Source organism: Macaca nemestrina, chromosome 10, assembly GCF_043159975.1.
Source record: "Macaca nemestrina isolate mMacNem1 chromosome 10, mMacNem.hap1, whole genome shotgun sequence".
Classification (NCBI taxonomy): Eukaryota; Metazoa; Chordata; class Mammalia; order Primates; family Cercopithecidae; genus Macaca; species Macaca nemestrina.
Genome location: NC_092134.1, coordinates 44,229,146 through 44,256,711, shown reverse-complemented (window position 1 = coordinate 44,256,711; position 27,566 = coordinate 44,229,146). Strand labels below are relative to the sequence as shown.

Below are 27,566 nucleotides of genomic sequence, written 5' to 3'. Positions count from 1 at the left end.
ACAATCTGCTTGCATGAGCTGATGCAAGCTGGCCTTAGCACACAACTGGGTGGCCCTTTCACCCGTGACAAGCCATATAGCCAAGATACCCGAGACTAGTTTCCCTCAAGTTCTCTGCATTTTATTCATTTTGCTTGAAAGCAAAATAGAATTTGAGACAGCAACCTAGAGCTACATATGTAGGCCTACCTCTAAAAGTTTAAAACTAGAACCTCTGCTAGTGTTTGATAATTTATGTGGAACTCGGTAATGCCTTATAGCTTAAAATCAGCCAGTCATGTTCTATCAATAATGGCTTAAAGATTTAATCCTGCCTCAGCCTGACCTCCAATACTTGGTCCAGATGTAGGATCAGGTCAAGATGGAGCAGTGTGCATTTTCGAGGCCCCACGATTTGATTAAGATGTCACCTTGGCCAGTGCCTTTGCTGAAACCTGCTGAGCGGTTGCTTTTGCTAAAAGAAGGGAGGTCAGGACCAGATGATGTATAAGACCTTTTGTGCAGTCCTGCCTTTCTAAAATCAGTCACACTCATGTGGAGAAAGATACATTAAGAAACCCACTAAGGTAAAAATCCACCCCCTCCCCAGCCATAGCCTAGCATGATATCATCAAAGCATAGACCTACCCACCCTGCTCACAGTGAAAGCCTCTTTATTCCATATGTTCTCTACTTTCACAAATTATATTTCTTATTTCTCAATCTTGGGATTCAAGAGGTCCAATAGCATACATCTATACTAACCCATTTAAGAAATGAGACAAAGCAGGACGGTGGATAGACATCAGAATATCATCTTTTTACTGGTGAAACTGAACTGAAAAATATGACTTACATGGGTGGGCAAATGGGCTTCCTAATTCTGAACCCTAGAACCTAAGACATAGGCTGAGGTCACCTAAGGCAGTCCTCCCCACACCAACAAGGCAGGACTAACCTCTATAATTCTTCTGGAAAGAAGCAGAGCATTGCATGCACTTCCGGCATGGAGGAACTCTCCTAAGAAAGAGAGAGAAAGAAGCTAAGCCATACAGGTTCATTTCCTTACGTCAAACTCACAAATAATTTACTCTTCCTCCTCTGGAGAAGAAAACGTGAGAAGCTGCACTAGTCAATGTCCCTCTAATGGAGCAAAACATCATCATAAGGGTTTTAACTTAACCATAAACAAGATATTGCTTCCCAATTTTTCCCCTATTAAAAACAATATTGCAATACAAATCCTTATCCCTACCTCCTTATGCAATGTGCAAGAGTATCCTTGGAAATGTACCTAGAAGAGGATTTGCTGGGTCATAGTATATCATATGGGAAATAAATTGCTCTCCACAGTGGTTGAACGAACCAATACTTCCACCATTAGAATATAAGTTCCCATTGATCTCTAAACTTGTCAAGGCTTAATGTTGTACGAATTTAAAAAAACAATCTGCTGGGTATTAAATGTTATGTCAACATAAAAATGGCTTTAATTTGTATTTCCATTTTCCTGGTGAAGTTGAATTTCTTCTGTGTTTACTTATCATCAATATTGCTTATCATATGATTTCCCCTTTCACTTTTTTTGCTTGTATTTCCATCATTTTGTTTGACTTCTTACCAATTTATAGTGGGCCTTTTTCTTCCTTTTTAAATTCTGAATGCAAATCTAAGATCAATAATATATGTTACAAATCTCTCTCTTTTTTGTATTTTCTGTTTTTCTCCGTATATTCTATTTTAGAATTTGGCGGAGGAGGGTGGTAGGATGGAGCTGAGATTTATTTTCCTGTTGACTCCTTCACTTTTTTCCTGTATCTAAACGTCTGTTTAATCCATCAAATTTTAAATATCGGCCGGGCGCGGTGGCTCAAGCCTGTAATCCCAGCACTTTGGGAGGCCGAGACGGGCGGATCACGAGGTCAGGAGATCGAGACCATCCTGGCTAACACGGTGAAACCCCGTCTCTACTAAAAAGTACAAAAAACTAGCCGGGCGAGGTGGCGGGCGCCTGTAGTCCCAGCTACTCGGGAGGCTGAGGCAGGAGAACGGCATGAACCCGGGAGGCGGAGCTTGCAGTGAGCTGAGATCCGGCCACTGCACTCCAGCCTAGGTGACAGAGCAAGACTCCGTCTCAAAAAAAAAAAAAAAAAAAAATTAAATATCAGCAGGAAGATATTATGGGAAGAAGAAAAAGAAACTTCAAGGCCAGGCATGGTGGCTCATGCCTGTAATCCCAGCACTTTGGGAGGCCAAGATCAGGAGTTTGAGACCAGCCTGACCAAGATGGTGAAACCTCATGCCTACTAAAAATACAAAAATTAGCTGGGTGTGGTGGTGTATGCCTGTAATCCCAGCTACTGAGGAGGCTGAGGCAGGAGAATTGCTTGATCTCAGGAGGCAGAGGTTGCAGTGAGGAGAGATTGTGCCACCGCCCTCCAGCCTGGGAGACAGAGTGACTCCATCACAAAAAAAAAAAAGGAAGAAAGAAAGAAACTTCATATCAATCAAGTTTCTTCCTTGGCCATAACCTCTGGATCTACTTCTTTCTTTAAATTCTTCCCTCATTTAGCCTCCCCCAACCTCTTAATTCCCCCAAATAATTTGTCTCTGTACCTAATATTATCTCTTCTGAAAAGCAAAGTCTTGAAGTTACCTAAACCCTGAGAAGGCAATCTGAGGACTCTTCACGTTTCCAAGCAGCATCGCAAAATATTCACTCACCAAAAGGGAGGTTTTGCTGTATGGTGGTCAACAGCACCTTGGTCTGGACTTGCCCCGCACTGCAGAAATTACACTGCTCAAAGGAGAAAGTCCACATTTGTCAGGACAAGTTGGTTACCCTATTCTTTTACAAATAATATACGTATTTCACCATACTCTACCTGTTTTTTTAGGATAAATTTTTAGATATGGAATGACTAGATCAAAGTGCATTTATTGCTTAAGGATTTTAGCAGGTATTGAAAAAAGCAGCTTTCTAATATAACTGAATCTATTTTTAATCCCATAGGCATTGATAATAGCTTCCAGACATTTTTAATGAGCCAGAATAGAACTGTCAGCAACATCAGAGAGCCAGAGTATATTGCAGACTTCATGTTAACAGATGAGGACACTGAACCAGGACTGTCTTCCATATTTGTAGGACCTTTAGCATCTCTGCCCCATAGGTGGAACCCTCTCCCGTCACTCCCTACTCACACATGCCTCTCACTGTGACCATCTCACAAACATTTCTAGGGGTTAGGGGAACATCACACACCGGGGCCTATCATGGGGAGGGGGGAGGGGGGAGGGATTGCATTGGGAGTTATACCTGATGTAAATGACGAGTTGATGGGTGCTGACGAGTTGATGGGTGCAGCACAGCAACATGGCACAAGTATACATATGTAACAAACCTGCACGTTATGCACATGTACCCTAGAACTTAAAGTATATTAATAATAAAAAATAAATTTAAAAAAAACAAAAAAAACAATACCTTTCCATAAAAAGTACAATGTATATGCATCATCCCCAACAATGTAAAGACATTTACTTACCAGTTTTTCTGTACCAAGCACAGTGTTAGACACTGCAGATCTGAAATAAATTTTAAAAAGTCACTGCCTTTAAAATTTACTTATTTCGATGAGACAAACATATAAACAATACTTAAAATATCTATAGCCTTAACTTTAACCTTTCCAAAACCATTATATAGTCTTAGTACTCTGGAGAGAAAAAGAATAATATATATTTTTTCCTCAATAGTGCAATAGAGTATTAGGGTGTTTCTCTTCCAATTCCAACTCTCAAATTTGTTAATTTCCTAGAAGATGTGGTTTTTGGACTACTGGCAATTATATCCATTATGAATCTATTTTACAATGAACTTAAATTTTACAAAGAAATGATTCAAAACTTCAACATCTATTGTATCAAAAATCATCTCTATGGTGTTGCTGATAATGTTTCTAATAGTGGGTCGTGGGCTTTTTAATCAAGTAAGTGGCTTTTATAGTTACAAAGGCTTGGTATAAACCAGAGGAAGCGGGTCAGAGTTCAACTCACTTTTGAAACTGGCCAGAAAACAGGCTTTGTGATGATCATCTCTGTAGGTCTAACACATTCACATAGAAGTTGCCAACACAGATTGGAAAAATAAAATACCCGACAAGAACCAGTGGAGTGGTTAAATCAGAACAAATAAATCAGCATGTGGAAAGAACGCACATCTTCACATTATTTGCGCTTCACACTATTTGAGTTTTAGACTTATCATCACTGCTTGTCTTTTCTTTTTCCTAAAAGTGGAAACTCCTGGAAATCAGGGTTTCCTCCGCTTCCCTAGAGCATCTAGCTGTGAAATTCGTGACCACTATAGGGGTAAGAGTCAATTGAATATTCTAACTAGGAGTTGCTGATATTTCCATTTCAACCGCTGTAGTTGGTAATAATTCTAAAACATACTGCTCCCTTTCCTGTGAGGAAAAGCCACCTTTCTGTAAACAATTGAATCCTTCTTTAATGATTCTGAAGTTTAGTGCCTCAGGGACACCCTCAGAAATAAGTTTCCTTTGCCCCAAACCGTAACTGTGGAAAGTGTGGGAGGTTGGCCTTCTTACACTTAATCCTTTAGTAATAGGTGTTTCTTAAATTTGCTTCTTTCTTCCAAAAGAGGAGTAAAAAAAAACCAAACTGTCTAGGGACATTAAGCCATAAACAATTTTAACTAAACATTTCATAGGACCCCAAATTGTAAATGTTTATAATATGCTCATTCTGGGCTCCTATTTTTAGACCCTATTCAGAAATTGGAGTCACAGGCATGACCTTTGTTAAAGGATTAGGCTGTCTGTTCTCAGTCACCAACTTCTTTCCTAATATGGCCAGTTGCTTTGCAAAAGCAAGAGTAGACTCAGCTATGGATGGATTCATACATATCCATCTTTACTGAAAAAACTAACAGCTCAATGAGCACATACTTCTTGTGCTCTTTTAACATATGAAAGATTATATTAAATATTTTGCCATCTATCTGGCATGAAGCCATTAGGTAAACAATTCAAATCAACCGACATTGATAAAACTAACCTGCCACAGCAAATATCTACCATTGATTCTCAGTGAATTTGAGGGAACTGACAAATTATATCACTAACAGTTCTACAGCCCAACTAGCTGTATATGCTGGGCAGGATTAAGGAAATGGGGCTAGTCAGTGCCGCTGTTTGAGATCAGAAACAACCTCACTGAGTATTTTGAAGAACGCTCCAAGGTCCCACTAGAGCCATCTTCTCACTTACCTGGTGTGAAAGTCTCACCAATAAAGTTGACTCTCCTGAGACCATCAATAAAGAAGTATTTGTTGAATTTGTTTGCTTCTCTGTATTTCCCTAACTGGATTAGAAGTTGCTCAATAGCTACATGAAAGGTATTCATGAGTGTTTGCCTAATTAATTAATAGAACGTATTTGTATCGAATTATTTCTAGAAGACCTTGTTAAAGTGTTATCTGGGGAGTGAGGGATGCCTGAAGACTCAGTCTTTCTTTCTCCGACAGCAGCTTTTGAGCTCTTGACTCCTCAAAGCCTGAGAGTCTCATGGCATCTGTTGTTTGAATTCGTTTCTTCCCTGAGCCCCCGGAACTGACAGATCAACTATTTATAAAAGCAGGGAGGAGGGACAGTCATTGGCGGTCAGTTTGACATACATAATGTGTGCCTAGAGCTACAGTTTGCTTCTCTTCCCCTTTACCTTCTAGTCTCTCACTAAAGGTTTCCAGAATTCTTTAAAATAATGAATAGAGAACCAATCTGCATGAGCAAATCATTGGATAAGCACCAAGGCTCAGTGTCATGATTCTCTTCATTTTGTCACAAACCCTAACGACGACTCAGGAAGGAAGATATTATCTCATTGTACACTGGAGAAGTGTAAAGGCTCAAAGAGAGGTTGACTCGTTACCTAAGGTCACCCAGCAGGCAAATGACAGAGCCGGGCTTTGAACCCAAGACTGTCTGACTCCAAAGTCTTCTCCACTTTTCATCATTTGGGGCCAATGCCTTGCCTAAGTCTCAGTTTCATCTGTATCTTGAGGATTTCATATTAGATAACTTTGAGTGTTCTTCCCAGTGAGCCATTCAGAATTTGTGTTCAATCTCATTTTCCAACAATTGAACATCCATTTGACCCATGACAAAATTGAGACCCAGAGAAGTGAATTGACTTGCCTAAATTCAGTGGGCACCTCATTGTAGCCCCTGGCCCAGCCCCTATGTTCTAACATCCATCCCCAGTCTCTTTAACATCTGACATCTTTAACCTGGCCTATCAGGGCCTAATCTTTCTGGCTTTTCTGAATGCCATTTTCTCCTTTATTTTTTACAGTCTGACCATGATTGCCTGGTCTACCTATCTTTACCCTCTGTTTCCATCCCCAAACCTTTGAATTGGGATAACACCAACTCATTCTTTAGGTCTCAGTTCAGATGTCACTTCCTAGGAGTAAGATTTTTAGCTACACCCTCCTCTACCCGACACATAGGGTTGCCAGATAAGATATAGGAGCCCAGTTGAATTTGAATTTTGGATAAACAATGAATAAACTTTTTTATAACTGTGTCCCAAATACTGCATGAATCATAATTACACTAAACGGTTCATTGTTTATCTGAGATTCTAATTAATTGGTGTCCTGTGTTTTTTATCTGTTAAGTCTGGGAACTCTAAAATACTTTCAAATGAGGTATTTTCTTCTTATTATACACTCTTTTTTTTTTTTTTTTTTTTTTTTGAGACGGAGTCTCGCTCTGTCACCCAGGCTGGAGTGCAGTGGCCAGATCTCAGCTCACTGCAAGCTCCGCCTCCCGGGTTCACGCCATTCTCCCGCCTCAGCCTCCCGAGTAGCTGGGACTACAGGTGCCTGCCACCTCGCCCGGCTAAGTTTTTGTATTTTTAGTAGAGACGGGGTTTCACTGTGTTACCCAGGATGGTCTCGATCTCCTGACCTCGTGATCCGCCCGTCTTGGCCTCCCAAAGTGCTGGGATTACAGGCTTGAGCCACCGCGCCCGGCCTATTATACACTCTTAAGAGTACCATGAAATTATGAAGAGTACCTCTTTCATAATTATTAATAAAATTATAAGTAATAATTTTTTATGATGCTTTGCTTACAGATGGTCTCTGTGCCACTCTAGACTTGCTCCAAGACTGTGTCTATTTTGTTAACCATCTGATGCAGAAAGAAGAGAGGAAGGAAGGAAGGAAGGAAGGAAGGAAGGAAGGAAGGAAGGAAGGAAGGAAGGAAGGAAGGAAGGAAGGAAAAAGAAAAAGAAGAAAGAGAAAGAACAAAAGAAAGAAAGAACAAAGAGAAAAGGAAGGAAAGGAGGGAGGGAAGAAGGGGAGCAGAGGGGAGGGGAGGAGAGAGAGAATAATAATAGTTATCTCAGTTTTCTCCTTGGTTAGTGAGAGTTCACATTGACATGTGTGTAACTTATCATGATAGCAACAGGCATTTTAGGCTCATTGAACTAGAACCCAGGCACTGCTCATATGTACAATAGCTTCATTCCCTTTTCATTTTTTTTCTCTCCCTCCTTTACTTACCCCAGCATCTATTGATGTTCTGGAAATACCTTTATTTTAAAGAGAGAGAAGATGAGTTTTGGTGTTGGGAGACAGTGTTCCACAAATATTTTCATGTTTCCTCATGGTCAGAGCTTTATGAACAAACAACACTGAACAAAGAACATTTGATTGAATATCAAACGTGTTAGTCCATTTGGGCTGCTATAAGAAAGTACCATAGACTGGGTAGCTTACAAACAATAGAAATTTATTTCTCACAGTTCTGTGGGCTGAGAAGTCCAAGATCAAGGCGCCAGCACATTCAGTGTCTGGTTAGGGCATCTGCTTTCTGGTTCATAGATGGTGCCTTCTCACTGTGTCCTCACATGGTGGCAGGGTAAAAAAGCTCCTTCAGGCCCTTTTATAAAGACACAAATCCAATTCATGAAGCCTCCACCTTCATCCTCTAATCACCTCCCAAAGGCCCCACTTCCTAATACTGTCACTTTAGGATTAGGATTTTGGCGCATGAATTTTGAGGATACACACATATTTGGACCATAGTATTAAACCTAAAGATAGAGACCTCAGGGTTTTTCTGTCCCTGAAACCATTTGTTTATAGTCTAGGGTGGTAAAATAAAAACCCTCCCCTCTTCTCCACAAAAATATATTTTTTTTTTCCCATTCCAGAGTAAAGTATTTCTTTCTTCCTCTTTCCAGAACAAAACATGGATGGATGTCCCATAAACTTCCAAACTTTATAACTTCAGAGCTCTTCTTCTCCTGTGGAGCCAACACCACTGCACGTGCAATGACATCAAGCCCTCATTGTGTTGCTTTGTGAGAACATGGCATGCAAAACCTGGTCAGATATAAAGTTATATATATATTACATACCTCACACGTGTGTGTATGCACACACACACATAAATATATGTATATATACACCAACATATATACATATCATGGCAGGCTAACTTTTTAGCTTACAAATAGGGTAATATCTCAGATCTTTCAGTTTGGACTTAGCATGTTGAGTGTACTTGCTTGCAGGAAAGAGGAATAGGTAGCGTGAACTAGTGTGGTTTTGTTCTCCATTCAGATACTTTGAGGTCAGAGGTCACACACCAAACTAAACTGCCCATAGGAAGCATTGTGAGACACTGGGCACATGCAGGGCAGTGTCTTCCAGGCTCAGGTAAGGCAATACATTTATCATTGAGCAGCAAAAGATGATATTCTCCTTATTTCTGTACAAAAGCCAGACCATTCTGGTTTCTCAAAACAGAACAATTACGGCACATTTGAATACCGCATGTTTGAAAAAGACATTTTTTTCCAGCCTTTTACAGAAAGACCAGGGTTGTATAAAGACTAGGGATCTTGCCTGCTGCCTGCAAATTTCTGGCAGCCCTGACTTCCCTGGTTTCTGACCTGCCTCTTGTCCATGAATTCCCTCTCACTACTGAGTCCCTCTCGATGATTACTGCCTTTGAATTTTGGTTCCCTTTGACTTTACTTCTCCTGGGGCTATGGATTCTTGAGTGTTCTCTCCTTGGCTTCGAGTGCTGCATTCCACCACTACCTCCATTCCAATGCTACACCCTACTTCCACCCCATGCAGAGTGCAGTGCTCTGGGCCTTGGCTTGTCTAGTAGGAGGCACTATGCAGAAATTACTAAGTGAGATTGTGTGTCTGGCTAACAGTGCCTTGCTAGGTGACAAAGGCCAAGCCACTTACCTATCTGAGCTTCAGTTGTCTCATTTATTTAATCCAGCGTCAGGAACTGGATTAAACAATCAATAAAGAGGCCATTGTTATGCCTCAGATAAATGATGACGGGTTTGCCAAAACAAATGCAGCTACTGTTACTTCAATACACAACAAACCAAGCTGCATCATGAGCTATTAGACTCTCACTTACACTGGGAAAGAGGGAGATTCCAGGAGAGTGAAGAAGAAAAATAATAGCAGAGAGAGGAGTTGAGTGCACCAAGAAAGAACATCAATGTTTCAAACCACATCTTGAGCTGTCCATTTTTTCTCAATAGTTTCCCTTAGGCCAATCACCAACTTGCCTTGAGAAGTGAATTGGCTCCATGGCAACAATAAAAATGATACCTGAGGAAAATTTTGCAAAGCTAAACCCAAGAGAAGCAGTGCCAAGCAGACACTAAATATTTGCAAAAGCGTTTTATTCTGCCTGTGGTAATTTCCTGAGTATATATTGCAAGATTGATGCCCTCTATACCTCCTCTAAATACCCTCCTAACTGTGTTCCATTGTAGAAGGATCTTAAGTCACATAGAACCCAAAACTCTGTTCTACAGAATATCAACATCTACAAAAATAGGTTAGTATATAATTCCATGGGTGGGGAAAGGATTCTGTGATAAAAGATGCTGAAAAATGCTAAAGTTTTTGGGATTCACAATGCACCCTAGCCCACTAAAGAATCTGAAAAGACTTTCAGGGAAAAACTTGTATAACTTCTCTGGATTCCTTATATGCTATTAGATCGCTAGAACTCTTCCATTTCACAGGAACGTATATTTTGGGAAATTTTATTGCGGATGCTATATTAATTTTCTAGGGTTGCTTTAACAAATTAGCAACAATTGGGTGCCTCAAAACAACAGATATTTATTCTGTCACAGTTCCAGAGGCCAGAAGTCTCAAACCAAAGTGTTGGCAAGCACACACTCCTTCCAAACACTAGGGAGGAATCCATTCCTTGCTTCTTCCAACTTCTGATGGCCCCAGGGGCTCCTTGGCTTGTGACTGCACCACTCAAACTTCTGCCTACATGGTCGCATTGCATCCTCCTCTTCTGTTTCTCTCCACTTATGAGAATACATGCAATTGCATCTAGGGCCCTCTCAGATAATCCAGGATAAGCTCCTTGTTTCCAGATTCATTTAAGGTCATATTTCCTCTTAACATGTAAGGTTATATTCACAGGTTTCAGGAATTAGGGAGCAGACATATGTTTTTAATGACCACCATTTAACACACTACACATGTTAATTGATAAACATCAAAATGATAACTTCAACTTGATTCAATTTAATTCTACTCAGCCATCATCTGATGAACCCATAGTATGTGCCAAGCACTGTCTTAGGCCACATCATAAAATGATTCAAAGCCTAATTATTACCCATAAACAATTTACATCCCAGTGGAGGAAACGGACATGACAGTGGATTAATACCATGCAGAGTGACAGGTGCTTATAAAGTTATAATCAAAGCAGAACTGAGGAAGGGATTACTTCTTCCTAGGGAAATAAGGAGAGTTTTCCAGAGGAGGAGATTATTCCGTTGAGATTTCAAGAATGAGTAACAGTTTCCCAGGCAGAGTACCAAGGGAATTTCAGGTGGAAGAAACACCATGGTCAAACATACAGATTATGGTGATAGAGGAAACTTGTGAAGATAAAATGAAAAAATGCATGCAAAGCTACTAGCACAGTACTTGGCCCTCGGTAATGTTACCTGTTTCTCTTAAACTAAAGAGGGTAGAAGCAGGAGATGAGACTGAAGTCTTAGGCAGGCACCAGACTGTTCTAAACTTAGTTTGGTGTATTTGTGTCTTTGTGTGTATCCATATGAACATGGAACGGGGCCATAGAGAGGAACTTAGAGAAGGTTCCATAAGAATGGGGTTTAGAAAATTATGTATGCAAATAGAAATAAAAAACAGTAAACTTCAGCCAATAGACAGTTATTTTGGAAGAAAAAGAACGGATTTAGTCAATAGCTAGATGGTTGGTTGACTGAATTTATTCACTAAAGCAAACAAACACACACGCACAATAGTCTGCAGATACTTCCACAGTAATTGGGGAGCAGTTGCATCACTTACATGGGACTTAATTTTTTTGGTCATGCCTCAGTACTTGCTCTCAAAAGCCACATGGAGCAGTGTTATGCCCAGTGTTGAGGGCCTAGCACTCGAATGGCACTTTAGAATGCTTGTTTCTAGTAATAGTCTCCACCTTGATGAATGGCCTTATTTTAATGACATTGGCATGTTGGCCGGGATGGAACTGGAGCTGGGTCTGCCAACTTCTGTTGCCAGTGAGACATTTCTCACCTGGTAACCATCATTTGCAAGGGCCTGGAGTTCATGAAGCTAAATTTTGACACAAACAAATGAGTTTTCCCATGAGTCCTTGGGTGACCTTTTAGGACTCAGCTCAAATTTCATTTCCTCAGAGATCTCCATTCCATCTAAAATAGCTCCACTCTGAGCCCAGTTTATCTTTAGTACTGCACTCTGTGCTTTACCCAAACTATACCTATCACAGTCTGTAATATCCAGTTCATTCATGTTTCCATGTGTTTATTTTTACTTTCTCATCTTCTACTAGAATGTAAATTCTGAGGCCAGTACCTCCTCTGTCTTGTTCAACTTTATAGTCCCTACACATAGAACAGGATCTGGCATACTTGTTGGTCAATAAATATTTCTCAAATAAATGAGTGAATGAAGAATGGAATCAGGGAATAATTAAACTGATAAAGGGGTCAGAATGGATGCTATAGGAAATAAAAGGTAATGCAATATTCCCTTTTAGTAATTGGATCAACCACTTCAGAATAAGTAACATAGCACACACAAAAACATTAGGTGTAAATGGTCCCTCATAGAATGAGCTCTCACTTGAACTTTTTGAAGGAGTTCCCACAATAACTTTACCTTTGACATTTAGCAATTGTCCATATTCTGTTTGTGAGGAATGTTTTGTACAGGGAAGAGCCAGACTGGGTCTCTCAAGACCTGATCTTCATAAGGCAAACAAACTTCTGGGAGTATTTTTCTAAAAAATAAAAGAAAGAGTTCCTCTTACTTGCAAAAAAATGGTAGAGATTAAACAGTATTGCTTGACTCCCATAAATAAATGCAAATCATACTTACTGAAACTGAAAAAGAGTACATTCTAAATTGATTATTTAACTAAGATAATAGGAAGCAGTGAGTACTTCAAAACATGTCCCAAGTTTCTGACGTAGAGGAATTAGCCTCTAGGAGCCTGACATTTTATGAGTGACTGTGTTAACCCAAGTGACAATTGAAGATCATGGAGCTGCACAGAGGGAGAAGAAAAATAATGGCACAGCTTGCCCTAGGGAAAGTAATTTATTCCAAGAACAATTCTAGAAGATTATACTTAAAATATGCTGTGACTATCCCAAACATGAGATGGTAGATAATTACAGCCAGTAAAGATTAAACAAAAATAAAGTAATACAAGATGGACTTCATTTCTACTTTTATGAGAGTTGTTTGTATCTCTCTTGATATTGTTCCTATAAGCCTCTGAACTTGACCCTATCTTCTGGGATTATGCCTAAAGGCTGGGTCCTCGGCCAAACAAGGCAGACTTGAGACAATTACACCAGGAGGTCAAGCTTCTTTCATAGGAACTTAGCAAGGTTTTTAACCACTTCTCATGAATAGTTTTAAGCAAAATTAAGGCACATAGGCTGTTGGATTCATTTCTTTGAGTAAATCCACTCCACAAAATGTTAAGTAATATATTAGGTGTAAAAACATTGGAGAGATCTGTACTACAGAACCTCAGCATTCTGAACTTTACCCTCTTCTATCTAGTATGTTTCATGAACACATAAATGAAGAGACAGACAGCACGTATAACAATCTTGCCGACACCAGAAAACTACAGTACCTTCTTAGGTATTAATCAGCATTCAAAAAGTTGGCAGAGTCGAAACTGAACAACTCAATGCTTCAGTTTAAGGGAAAAGTTTAACTGCAGGTTAAATAGAACAGATCTGACCAAGCAACAGTTCTTGGGGAAAAAAGACAGAGTTTTAGTTACCTACAAATTCCATATGAACTAGAAGCAACAGGGTTTGTAGAATAAAATATGTATTCACAACCATCTAGGACTGTAATTTCAAAGCTAAAAAAGACCAAGCCTGGCTTAATTAATATTTTTGATTGAACCAACAAAGGAACAATTTAATAAATGAGATAACTAAAAAATAATTTTAAGGTTTTACTAGGCAAAACTGGTCATTCAAAGGGTTGTATCAAGTATTTCTTCACAATTGTGGCTGTAAATATTGGATAGATTGCTTTATAAAGTAGTAAACTCCCCAAAGTTGGCCTTATAAAAGTAAATGGCGACCTACCTTACAAAGAAGCTTTGAGTTGCATGAGGGAAATGGGCCAGTTGACTTCCAATGCTCTCTCCATCTTAGGAGTCACTTGAAAAATTTTTTACCGAGAGATGGTAGAGATGACATCCACAAAAGAAGGAATTTCTTTTTCCAGACCAGAAGGGAATCTGGTGAGCACTCTTCTTCACCCTAGGACAGAGAGAGAGAGAGAGAGAGGGAGAGAGAGAGAGAGAGAGAGAAAACATAGAAGTTAAGTGTGAAGTTACAATGACCTAGATAAAAATCCCAGCTCTTCCACCGTAGAATTGCAAACTTGGAACATGTTAGTTATCTCTCTAAGTCCAAGTCTTCTCGTCTATAAATTGGGAATAATATTATTCACTAGACAAGATGGTGTCCTGGCAGAAGAAGATAAAGAATGTAGCATCTAGCATTAACTAAATGTACAACAGCTAGTGTTCAACGTGAAATCTATGTGTTCAAGCATATGTCAAGGCTGAGTGAGTCCCTGGGGGCAGTTACTTGTCTCTTGTCCTGCCCTTCTGGAGAAAAGTGCATCAAATTGCATTGATTTTGTATGCTGTACATCCTACTATAGATATTTCTTTATTTCTCTCTAAGATTGGCTTAGCTTTTCTCTTTTGCCTCCTATAAAGGCCTTCATCTTGAAAACATAAACACACACAAAGAGACAAACAGAGAGAAAGAGACAGGCAGAGAGACAGAGATTTTTTGAAACCCTGAAATTAATTTTATTTTGGAAATAAATGTGCTAACCAAGCCAAGCCAGTCACAGATAAGCATTTCCCTCAATCGTTTACAATTAAAATTTCCTCAAAACTAAGATTCAGACTATATTTGCAAGGTTGTAAAGCTGTGGTTTCTCTTGGGCACACAGATTTTGCAATTCAGCAAGCTTCAGAGGAATACGTGAAAGTTAATAACACCTTGGATATACTTTTGCATTTCCTTTGCATGAGCATTACATTTTGAAAAACAAGAATCAGCATGTTTGCTAGACAAAAGACAAAATGTTTTAAAATACAGTTTCTGTCAAACATCTCATAAGCCCTTCTGAGATCATTTTCAGAGTGATAAACTTCTCTTAAAACAGAAATATAGTAAGTTCTCTCTAGAAGAGAAAAACTAAATTTCATGTACATTGACACAAACAGCCACAGAGGGGAAGATAAACAACATTGCTATCATGCTAAGCAACTCCATGGATCAACACTCCATTCAACTCCCCTCTCATTACTCAGAGACTGCTTTTGCTGTGGAAAGTGCACACCGTTCTGAAATTCCAGGTAAATGGAATCAAAAGTCATGGCAGAAAGAAAGGACAAGGAAATTGACATGTGTTGGCACTGTGCAAAGCATTGTGTTTTCTATTTTAATCGTCAGGACAAATCTATGAGGTAAGTTGCATTGTCCTCATTATAAAGATAACTTATTTGAGGGCTGCTGAGGTTAAGTGAGTTTTTCAAACCAGGCAGACCTTTCAATATTTCTTTCTCACTGTGGTGGATAAGCGTAAGAAAATGTTCATCCTTAGATTCATTACTAATTTTTTTTTCCTGCTGTTGAAATAATTATTTTACTTTGCATCAAATATCTTTGAGTCTATATAGTCATGTATTTCTCATCCACATTTTCATTTTAAAATCAAGGCTAATGCAATTCCATTCCTAGATATTTACTCAAAGAATTAAAACAGGCACTCAAATAGGTACATGTAACTCATGCTCACAGCGGCACAATTCACAATTGCCAAAAGGTAGAAACAGCCTTAATCTTCATCAACAGATGAATAGATAAACCGACTGTGGATATCTATTCTATTGTGTATGTATCTACAAAATAGAATAATATTCAACCATAAAAAGAAATGAAGTACTGATAACACGCTATGATGTAGCTGTATCTACAAAACATGTTGAATGAAAGAAGCGAAACACAAAACATCACGTATTGTATGATTCCATGTATGTGAAATACTGTATCCAGAATAGATAAATTTATAGAAACGGAACGCAGATTGACAGTGGTCAGGGCTGTGGAGGAGGGAGTAACAAGAAAAAATGCTTGACGGGTAATGGACTTTACTTCGGGGTGATGGAAATGTTTTGGAACCAAATAGAAGTAGGTGATGTTACACTGAATTGTCCACCTTAAAATGGTTGATTTTATGTTTTATAAATTTCATCTAAATGAAATTTAAATCAATTATAAATTGATCTTTAAAGTCAGGACTAATGACATTTCATCCAAGATTGCTGCTGAGGGCTCTCTTCTTTTTTTCTTTTCGAGATGGAGTCTTGCTCTGTCGCCCAGACTGGAATGCAGGAGCGATCTCGGCTCACTGCAACCTCGCCTCCTGGGTTCAGGCGATTCTCCTTCCTCAGGCTCCCTAGAAGCTGAGATTCCAGGTGTGCGGCACAGCGCGTGGATAATTTTTGTATTTTTAGTAGAGATGGAATACACCGCCATGTTGGCCAGCCTGGTATCGAACTCCTGACCACAAGTGACCCATCCGCCTCAGCCTCCCAGGGTGCTGAGATTACAGGAGTGAACCACCGCGCCCAGCAACTGAGGGCATTTTCTTTCTTGAGAAAAGAAATAGTGATGATCAAATTTGTAATTTTCTTGTATTAAATGCCTAGAACTCTACAGTCAACAGATGGCGCTCTAGTTTCAATTGTTAAGGAAGCTCTCTGCCCATTCCCAAGCGAAGGGTTGTTTTCGTCAATGAAAAGAAAATAAACACTTGTGCTTTAACTTTTTTAAGTAGCTAAAAAAAAATAAATAACGCGTCTTAATTCCTTTCAGAAATTACTTTCAACTCAATTATGACGTTAATATTAGACAGCGACTTTTAGAACAGAAGTCACACTTGAAAATATTACGTGGATCAAAACAGTAGTTAGAATTTTAAAAAGCAACAGTTTTACAAGCAGATAGACCTGGATTCTAATTTAAACCCTATCATTGCTCACTGTGCGTCATTGAGCAATTTGCTGAATCTCTTTGAATCTCAGTTTCCTCTTCTGCAAAATTTTAACAATAATACCTACTTCTGAAGGTAGTTTTGATAATTAGAAATAATGTCACGTGCTTTGCAAAACATTTAGTATGTAATAACTACTCAGAAAGATATAGCTATTCTAATTAGTGACAGAGAACATACAAACATACAAGTAGGATTTCTCTGCCTTAGATCATGTGTGTTTAAATGAGTTTGAAGCATCAGAGATCTAGTTGTAAATTCTGAGTCAGCTCAAAATGTCACATGGCTATGCTTTCTCTAAACCAATCATTGAAATGATGCCATATTAATATAGTAGAAAGTTTGTAATATATTTTTAGGTAGAGAGAAAAAAACAGGTTATAAAATGGTAATACAGTGTCATCCCAATTTTGTTTAAAAACAGTATACATCTAGTAGGATATAAACCAAAATGTTAAGGTTAGTTATCTCTGGTTTATGAGACTATAGTTTATTTCTATATTTTTAATACTTTAATGCATTTTAAATATTTTCTATAATAAATAAGTATCATTTTTTCATGACAAAAAGAAATGTCATGTAATAATATGAAGTCAAACATATATCAAATATTGATACTGCAAAAATTTTCTTTTGTGAACCAGTTGAATCCATAGAAGGACCACCCTCAGAGCTCAAACACAGTGCTCCAGGGCCCTACCTGCTGCTTAGAATTCCCCATAGGAGAAAAGAGAAAAAGAAAAACCAAGCCCAGTGATGCTTCTCTGTGCCAGTTTTTTAAGCCAGCATATATAGAAGTATCTAGAAGATATACAAATGATTAGGAAGCAGGAAGTTCAGTCAGCCACATTATTTAGGATCATATCAAACACATCCCTAAAAATTAAAACAAAAACACTGATTTCAGTATTTCTTATTAATCTTAACACATGAGACAAAGCCTTTGTATCAATTCATAATAAATTTAGGAGTATTCGTGAAAAATTTTAAACACAATATATACTTTGACCAACAACCCCACTTCTTGGACTCTGACCTATAGAAAGACACATTTGTGCACCAAGTTTCATGGCCAAGAATTGTACAGGAAAACACTGTTTGTAAGAACAAAGATTTCCACTAAAGGGAAAATGATTTTAACATTATGAAACATTTATTCTATGAAATGCTATGCACCTGCTAAATAGAATGCTATAGACTTCTACATATGGACATGGAATCATCTCCTACACATATTAATTGTAAGAAAAATAAGGAATTCAAGAACTATTTCCCAAAGAACACCCTTTTACGTTTTAATAAATCTACATGTGTGTATACATTTGTATATTTATATATGTAAATACATAGAAATATTGAAAAGGTCTAGAAAGATAAATACCTCATGATTAACAATAATTATGTCTAGGAAAGGTAGTTTTAAAAACTTTGTATTTTCTGAATTGTTTTAATTCCTTCATACACACACATTTCCATTTATAAACTTGAATTCAGTTGAACTCTTGGCAGGGATGGAAGACACGGTGTCCATCTAGCCACAGAGACATAACTGATAGCTCAGACTGGTAGGAGAATCAATTCATTCACTCATTCAACAAACATTTATTGAATATTTACAAGGTGCCAAGACTATGCTAGAAACTGTAGGGGCAAAAATGAACATAGTAAAACACAGTCTCTGTCTTCAAATTTTCCAGGAAGGTATATATAGTTCATAAAAAAAAATCTGCATTTTCACTCGTTCTTTACTTGTATGTTTTTTATAAAGTTAGTAGAAACAATGGTTTCTTAGTGTTGCAGAAAACGCAATAATGAATCACTAACAATGAATCAACAGTGGCTAGAGGAAACGTCTTTATGACTTACATCCTTAAGCTTTGAAGAATTGATTCCGCTCCCACCTCCTAACATATAACCTTCTTCTACCCCTAAGCTCACAGTTGATGCCAAAGTCTCTTTATTGTGAGTTACACGGGGACGTGAGCAGTGATGCAAGCTATGTGGCGTCTAAATCCACTGTTAATCTCTGGGTAAACCAGTATGAATGCAGCAACAGGAAGGACCACAAGATGGCAGACTGGAGATGAGTCATGGAGCCTACAGCAGATGATGAGGTGCTACAGCCAATGGAATCCCGTAGAACCTGCCAACTGAAGAGAGACTGGGAAGGGCTTTACAGTTCTGTTAAATGGAGGGATCAGAGCGAAGAACAATTTTGGCACCAGTCTAGTTCTTGCTCACATTTCTTAGTGTTCTATTTAGTTGTTTTTACCATCTAAAAAAAAAAAAAAGTTCGTCTCTTCTTCCCACCCCAGATATTCATACTCATCAAAATCAACCATACCTTTCTATTTTAGTATGATTGAGTAGTAGAATTTTTAAATTGGACAAGATCTCCCCAAATTTGAGGACGAGGTGCTTCATGCATAGGGAGGAGGCAGAAAGATAGACAGGGACCTGGTGGTACAAAGAAGCACAAGTCCACATTGTCATGAGGAAAGGCCCTTTTCACGGTGTATGGGGACTAGAGTTGAGAAATTATTTTCAGGAGGGTTGTGTGAGTAAGGCCAAAACTGTAATTTCCCAGACATTATACCTGTACATGCAGTGAAACATAGGTAAAGATATTGAGTAATGTGAAAGTGTACATTGGTGCTGCTGTTCTTATTTAAGCAGATAAAAGTATCTACATAACCTATGACCCAGCCATTTCATTCCTGGGCATAGATCTCAAATAAATCCTCACACAGGTTTGTAAGCATATATGCACAAAGATGACGGGGTGGTTTGTAGTGTCCAGCAACTGGAGGTAACCTGGGTGCTCATAATTGGGAGAGTAGATCAGTAACTGATGGAGTGGTTTGTAGTGTCCAGCAACTGGAGGTAACCTGGGTGCTCATAATTGGGAGAGTAGATCAGTAACTGATGGGGTGGTTTGTAGTGTCCAGCAACTGGAGGTAACCTGGGTGCTCATAATTGGGAGAGTAGATCAGTAACTGGTGGCTTACAGATATTTACAGGATCATGCATAAAAGGGCAAATGGCCAAGCAGCACATGTTTTGACCTGCCAACACGGTGTTGACCACGATGCCTCTTGGAGACAGAAGGAACAGACATCTGGGACCTCCAATATTGTCCTATCATACTCTGAGATAGTACACAGCAATCTGGCAGGGCCAACTGTCTGACTCCAGGAAAAGGATATTGAACCTTGAGCTAGGAGGTTTGAAAGCTATGATTGAGGTGGCATTGGCCTCTTTTGAAAAGCAAAAACCCAATAGTGTATTTTGAGAACACTGATAATTTGTTGTTAAGATAACTTACATAAAAAGTCAGCCAAGAGCGGTGGCTCATGCCTGTAATCCTAGCACTTTGGGAGGCTGAGTGGGTGGATTGCCTGAGCTCAGGAGTTCAAGACCAGCATAGACAACATGTTGTAACCGCATCTCTACTAAAATGCAAAAAAAAAATTAGCCTGGAATGGTGACGTGGGCCTGTAGTCCCATCTACTCAGGAGGCTGAGGCATGAGAATCACTTGAACCCAGGGGGCGGAGGTTGCAGTGAGTCGAGATCACACCACTGCACTCTAGCCTGGGCCACAGAGCAAGACTCTGTCAAAAAAAAAAAAAGTCAAAGGCAGCATAATTAATACTGTGTGGTATAGACACAGAGTCAACTTTATTGACCAGAACAGAATAGACATCAGGAAGAGAGTACACCTGTGAAAGACTAAATGTACAAAAATACAGAAGTCTGACATTGCCAAACATTGGTAAAGATTTGAATCAATGGATATTCATAAACGTCTGATGGGAACATAAATCACTTTAATCACTTTGGAAAACAGTTTGACACCTTCATATTTAGTTAAATAGTTTACATGCAAAGACCAAGCAATTCCACTCTTAGGTACCCTAGAAACTAGAACAATTGTTGGACATGTATACCAAGAGAAATGAATAGAACATGTATCACAGTATCCTTTGTATCAGCAAAAATTGAAAAAAAAAAAGAAAAAACTTTCCAATTTCCAACAACAGGAGAGTGACTAAATGAATTACAGTACAGAATAATTATACAGTGGAATATTACACAACCTAAAAATGAATGAACTAAAGCTACTCACAAGCATAGAAATACATTTTGGAAACATAATGTGGAATGAAATAAGTCACAGAAGATGACATACAGCATGATACAAATAGAATGTTCAAAATCAAGCAAAAGTATACAATGTTATTGTTAGAGAAACATTAATTAAAAAGAACTAAACTTCTAAAATTTTAAGAGAATTGCAAGCATAAAATTCAAGAGAGGAGTTAGTTACCACTTAGAGCGGAGGCACAGGCTGGGCTTGGGGACAATTACATTCCTAAAAGGGCTGACTGAATAAAGATCAGTGATGGAGTCACAGATATGCCTTATATAACTTATATAAATGTTATTGTGATTTTTATACATTAATTATTACATTAAAGATTTTAACATATGTATTAAAAGTAAAAAAACAAAATCCAGACATTAATGACAGGATGTATTCAGGCATGTTTAGCAGTTCACTTTTCTCCTGTATTTATTTCCTTTAATACTTCCTTAAATGTACAAGAGTTAAACATTATGCTCTTCAGATTCTTTCTCATAGGAAAGTATTCTGTCAAAGAAGAACAGAGGTAGATTAGGAAAAAAAAGGAAAATCAAAGAACACTTCCAAGTATAATGGGGCCCTGAAGAAACAAGTTTTAATTTGTCACTATGGTAAAGGTAAACTGCAGATGGTAAAGGGAACTTAATTTTCTCTTTACATCACTTTGTCTGATTGAAAAATTCCACATACACACGTTTTAGTCATTCAAACTAGCCCGCCAATTTAAGGGTAGGTTATGAGGGCCTGCCATTTGTAAAATGTTAACTTGCAACAGGATATCTCTGCTAGCCTACAGACAAGAGCATGGGTAGATTTGTGCATTATTGGTTTGTGTCTGCTGCCCATAATTTAATAAAACTTACTTAAAATTCTGAAGGACTATGGAACAAAATGTGCTTGTTTTTGTATAACATAAAATTTAAATTCTCATTTTAAGTACTTAGCCTATTATTTTTTAATGTTTGACACCTTAGACCCTTGTAATTTTGCAAAGACCCCCATAAATTTGGATCAAAAGCAATTCAGCTAACTTTGTATTTTGTGTAAGATCATTCTCAGCCATATATGATCTATTTCTTAGGTCATGTTTTTCCTGAATACCAGACTTCTTTAGTAGATGCTGAGGAATGAAAGCATGATATAAAGAATAAAGGTTTTAGAGTGTTAGGACATGAGTTTGAGTCTGACTTACTTACGAAATAGTTCAAGTTACTTAGCCTTTCTGGGCTTCAATTTACTCATCCGGAAAATGAAGGAAATAATTGCATTAGCCAAGATTTTTTTTTGTGTGTAATTCAATTCAAGTTGTTTGTCAATTCAATTCACGATCACTTAAAAAACAAATTCAGGAACTTCACATTGCTGGAAGTTCAGTAGTCAATGCAATTAGATCTAGAACGTCATAAATCTCTTTTCCCATCTCAACTTTCTGCCTCTCTCCAAATACTCACATTCTTATTCAAGCAAACTCTCATCATTTGGTAGGAAAAACTACTTCTAATTGACCTAGAGTCACATTCTTCCAGCTCAGCCAATTCAGGAGGATTTTTATTTTTTAAAAAAGGATAATTCTCTCACCCAACATCAGGTTGATATTTTTAATGCTCATTTCTAAGCCTATTACTGCTCCAAGAATGATAGGCTGTTATAATTGGTCCACCTGAGATCACATGCTCACCCCTGGGAACAAAGCAGTAGATATACTAATTGACAGACTCACCAGGGCCACTTGTTTTGGACAAGATCCCCACAGCAGGCAGAAGTGGTGTAGAGCTGAAACTCAATTTTCCACTACAGTAGTAATTTCTCTAGCTAGAGTGTTACAATGACTGAAAATTTGGGACACAGCACTTTATATATTGTAGAATACATTACATCTTTGGTTAAGGTGATTGATCAAGTGGGCTCCATCCCTGGGATGCAAGGCTGATTCAACATACGCAAATCAATAAACGTAATCCAGCATATAAACAGAACCAGAGACAAAAAACCACATGATTATCTCAATAGATGCAGAAAAGGCCTTCGACAAAATTCAACAACCCTTCACGCTAAAAACTCTCAATAAGTTCGGTATTGATGGAACGTATCTCAAAATAACAAGAGCTATTTATGACAAACCCACAGCCAATATCATACTGAATGGGCAGAAACTGGAAGCATTCCCTTTGAAAACTGGCACAAGACAGGGATGCCCTCCCTCACCACTCCTATTCAACATAGTGTTGGAAGTTCTGGTAGGGCAATCAGGCAAGAGAAAGAAATAAAGGGTATTCAGTTAGGAAAAGAAGAAATCAAATTGTCCCTGTTTGCAGATGACATGATTGTATATTTAGAAAACCCCATTTTCTCAGCCCAAAATCTCCTTAAGCTGATAAGCAACTTCACCAAAGTCTCAGGATACAAAATTAATGTGCAAAAATCATAAGCATTCTTATACACCAGTAACAGACAAACAGAGAGCCAAATCATGAGTGACCTCCCATTCACAATTGCTTCAAAGAGAATAAAATACCTAGGAATCCAACTTACAAGGGATGTAAAGGACCTCTTCAAGGACAACTACAAACCACTGCTCAGTGAAGTAAAAGAGGACAGAAACAAATGGAGGAACATACAATGCTCATGCATAGGAAGAATCAATATTGTGAAAATGGCCATACTGCCCAAGGTAATTTATAGATTCAATGCCATCCCCATTAAGCTACCAATGACCTTCTTCACAGAATTGAAAAAAACTGCTTTAAAGTTCATATGGAACCAAAAAAGACCCTGCATTGCCAAGACAATCCTAAGCCAAAAGAACAAAGCTGGAGGCATCACGCTATCTGACTTCAAACTATACTACAAGGCTACAGTAACCAAAACAGCATGGTACTGGTACCAAAACAGATATATAGACCAATGGAACAGAATAAAGCCCTCAGAAATAATACCACACATCTACAGCCATCTGATCTTTGACAAACCTGATAAAAACAAGAAATGGGGAAAGGATTCCCTATTTAATAAATGGTGCTGGGAAAATTGGCTAGCCATAAGTAGAAAGCTGAAACTGGATCCTTTCTTTTTCTTTTTTCTTTTTTTTTTTTTTCGAGATGGAGTCTTGCTCTGTTGCCCAGGCTGGAGTGCAGTGGCGTGATCTCGGCTCACTGCAAGCTCCACCTCCTGGGTTCACACTATTCTCCTGCCTGAGCCTCCTGAGTAGCTGGGACTACAGGCACCCACCACCACGCCTGGCTAATTTTTTGTATTTTCAGTAGAGACAGGGTTTCACTGTGTTAGCCAGGATGGTCTCGATCTCTGGACCTCATGATCCGCCCGCCTCGGCCTCCCAAAGTGCTGGGATTACAGGCTTGAGCCACCGCACCCGGCTGGATCCTTTCCTTATTCCTTATACGAAAATTAATTCAAGATGGATTAGAGACTTAAATGTAGACCTAAAACCATAAAAACCCTAGAAGAAAACCTAGTTAATACCATGCAGGACACAGGCATGGGCAAGGACTTCATGACTGAAACACCAAAAGCAATGGCAACAAAAGCCAAAATTGACAAATGGGATCTAATTAAACTAAAGAGCTTCTGCACAGCAAAAGAAACTACCATCAGAGTGAACAGGCAACCTACAGAATGGGAGAAAATTTTTGCAATCTACTCATCTGACAAAGAGCTAATATCCACAACCTATAAAGAACTCAATCAAATTTACAAGAAAAAAAAACAAACAACCCCATCGAAAAGTGGGCAAAGGATATGAACAGACATTTCTCAAAAGAAGACATTCATACAGCCAACAGACACATGAAAAAATGCTCATCATCACTTGCCATCAGAGAAATGCAAATCAAAACCACAATGAGATACCATCTCACACCAGTTAGAATGGTGATCATTAAAAAGTCAGGAAACAACAGGTGCTGGAGAGGATGTGGAGAAATAGGAACACTTTTACACTGTTGGTGGGACTGTAAACTACTTCAACCATTGTGGAAAACAGTGTGGTGATTCCTCAAGGATCTAGAACTAGAAATACCATTTGACCCAGCCATCCCATTACTGGGGATATACCCAAGGGATTATAAGTCATGCTGCTATAAAGACACATGCACACGTATCTTTATTGCGGTACTATTCACAATAGCAAAGACTTGGAATCAACCCAAATGTCCATCAGTGACAGACTGGATTAAGAAAATGTGGCACATATACACCATGGAATACTATGCAGCCATAAAAAAGGATGAGTTTGTGTCCTACGTAGGGACATGGATGAAGCTGGAAACCATCATTCTCAGCAAACTGTCGCAAGAACAGAAAACCAAGTACCGCATGTTCTCACTCATAGGTGGGAACTGAACAATGAGATCACTTGGACACAGGAAGGGGAGCATCACATACCGGGTCCTATTGTGGGGAGGGGGGAGGGGGGAAGGATAGCGTTAGGAGATATACCTAATGTAAATGACAAGTTAATGGGTGCAACACACCAACATTGCACATGTATACATATGTAACAAACCTGCACGTTGTGCACATGTACCCTAGAACTTAAAGTACTAAAAAAAAAATGAAAATACTCAAAGAGAGAACATAAGATCCTATTAAAGTGGGGCATCTGTTCAAAACAAGTCATTTATTGTGTAAAATTGGAAAAACGATTATATATTTACAAAACAAACTATATAAAAATGAAGGAAATAAATGTTAGTTTTGTGTTTAATATAGATTTTTTTTGAGAAATGAAAGTCATCACAAAATCTCCAGTGACTTTAAGTGCCCGCAGTAAACTAAATGTCTCATTTTCTGTCAAGAACTAAATGTGCTCAGGGGTGTGAATATGCCATGATTTCTTAGCTTAATGGGTGGGAAGTAAATGCACTCTTTACTAGGGGGAAAATTTTTTCTAAAGATCATTGCAACATTTATAGAACTACGCACAATCTTATAAAATTGAATGGTTGGAAGTGACCTGCAAAGTTCATCAAATCTTTGCTATGGCTTTAGAATGACAATCAAGAAAATATTAATAACTATCTTGAAATAGATTTTTTAAATGTCTTCCAGGGAGACCCTCTCTGGGGAATCCATGTTTCATACAATAAATCAAGCTCCATCTTCACCTCTTCCCTTCTGGTTGCCAGGAGGTAATTGGATTACACTACAGCTCCCAGGGCAGTGGTTCTCAAACTGGATTATTCATCAGAATCACTTGGGAAACATCATAAAATACAGACTTCCAGTCCCACTCTAGACATACCGAACCAGGGTCCAGGAGTCGGTCCTTTTTAAAAGCCTCCCTGAAGTGTCGGTCTATAGCTACCTTGATCTGTGCACTGGCTTTGGGGAATCACAGAGTTTAGGACTCTAAATAATAATTATATATATATTGTTTATATATAAATATATTTATATTTAAATTTTATATTTGTATTTCATATATATATATATGAAATTCAAGGGATACATATGCAGGTTTGTTACATGGGTATACCGCATGATGATGAGGTTTGTGACATGAATTGTCCCGTCATCTTGGTAACGAGCATAGTATCCAATAAGTGGTTTTTCAGTCTATGCCATGCTCTACCCCTCCCCCTTCTAGTAGTCCCCAGTGTGTATTGTTCTTATCTTTATGTCCATGTGCATTCAGTGTTTAGCTCCCAGTTATCAACGAGAACATGTGGTATTTGGTTTTCTGTTCCTGCATTAGTTTGCTTAGGATAATGGCCTCTAGTTGCATCCATGTTGCTGCCAATGACCTGATTTCTTTCTTTTTTTATGGCTGCATAGTATTCCATGGTGTGTACATCCACATTTACTTTATCCAATCCACCACTGATAGGCACCTATGTTGATTCCATGTCTTTGCTATTGTGGATAGCACTGTGATGAACATGCAAATGCAGGGGTCTTTTTGATAGAATAATTTATTTTCCTTTGGATTTATACCCAGTAATTGCTTTGAGCACTACGGACATTTTGAAGATATTGATTCTTCCAATTCATGAGCATGGAATATTTTTCCATTTATTCGTGTTGTAGGACTAAGGAGGTATTTGATCATGACTCTAAGATGTCATTGTCAAGAGAAATGTATCTCCTATTTTATCAGGTACTGGGAGAGAAACAAGCAAGCTGTTTTTAATTTCTTATTTTTTCTTTTGAGACAGGATCTCACTGTGTGTGTCATCCATGTTGGAGTGCAGTGGTGTGATCACAGCTCACTGCAGCCTCGATCTCCCAAGCTCAAGTGATCCTCCTGCCTCAGCCTCGTGAGTAGCTGGGACTAAATGCATGGGCCCCACACCCAGCTGTTTTTTTTTTTTAAAATTTCTTCAGAAAAGCGAAGTCTCATTGTATTGCTGGGCTGGTCTCAAACTCCTGACTTCAAGAAATCCTCCTGCCTCAGACTCCCAAAGTGCTAAGATTACAGGCATGAACCACCACTCCCAGCTATGTTTTAATATTGGAAGTTCTAACTATATGAAGGAAGCCTGTGACTCTCCACATTTTCTAATTTTACCTGCAGAATATTGATGTTAATATTCTGAATATTGACTATTAAAATATCGATATTGGTATCCAATTCTAAAACCTCTACAGGCGATACATTTTCTGTTACGTGATCTGGATGATTGAAAGTGCTACAAAAAGAGATGGAATTATCAAGAGGAGGAGAAACAATAAGTAGAAAAGCTCCCCTCATTTCATAATAGAG

The 27,566-nt window shown here is 38.5% G+C and overlaps 1 long non-coding RNA gene across 1 annotated transcript in view; it reads right to left on the bottom strand.

Annotated features, from left to right (window-relative positions):
- Window positions 1-7,349: 7,349 nt before the first annotated feature.
- LOC105483760 (uncharacterized) overlaps window positions 7,350-27,566 on the bottom strand; it is a 53,898-nt gene continuing 33,681 nt past the window's right edge. Inside the window, exons 4-6 of the long non-coding RNA XR_988566.2 lie at window positions 13,705-13,881; window positions 12,245-12,365; window positions 7,350-7,955 (exon numbers count right to left, since the gene is read on the bottom strand). This is a non-coding gene — a long non-coding RNA (uncharacterized lncRNA). The remainder of the gene's footprint in view (window positions 7,956-12,244; window positions 12,366-13,704; window positions 13,882-27,566) is intronic.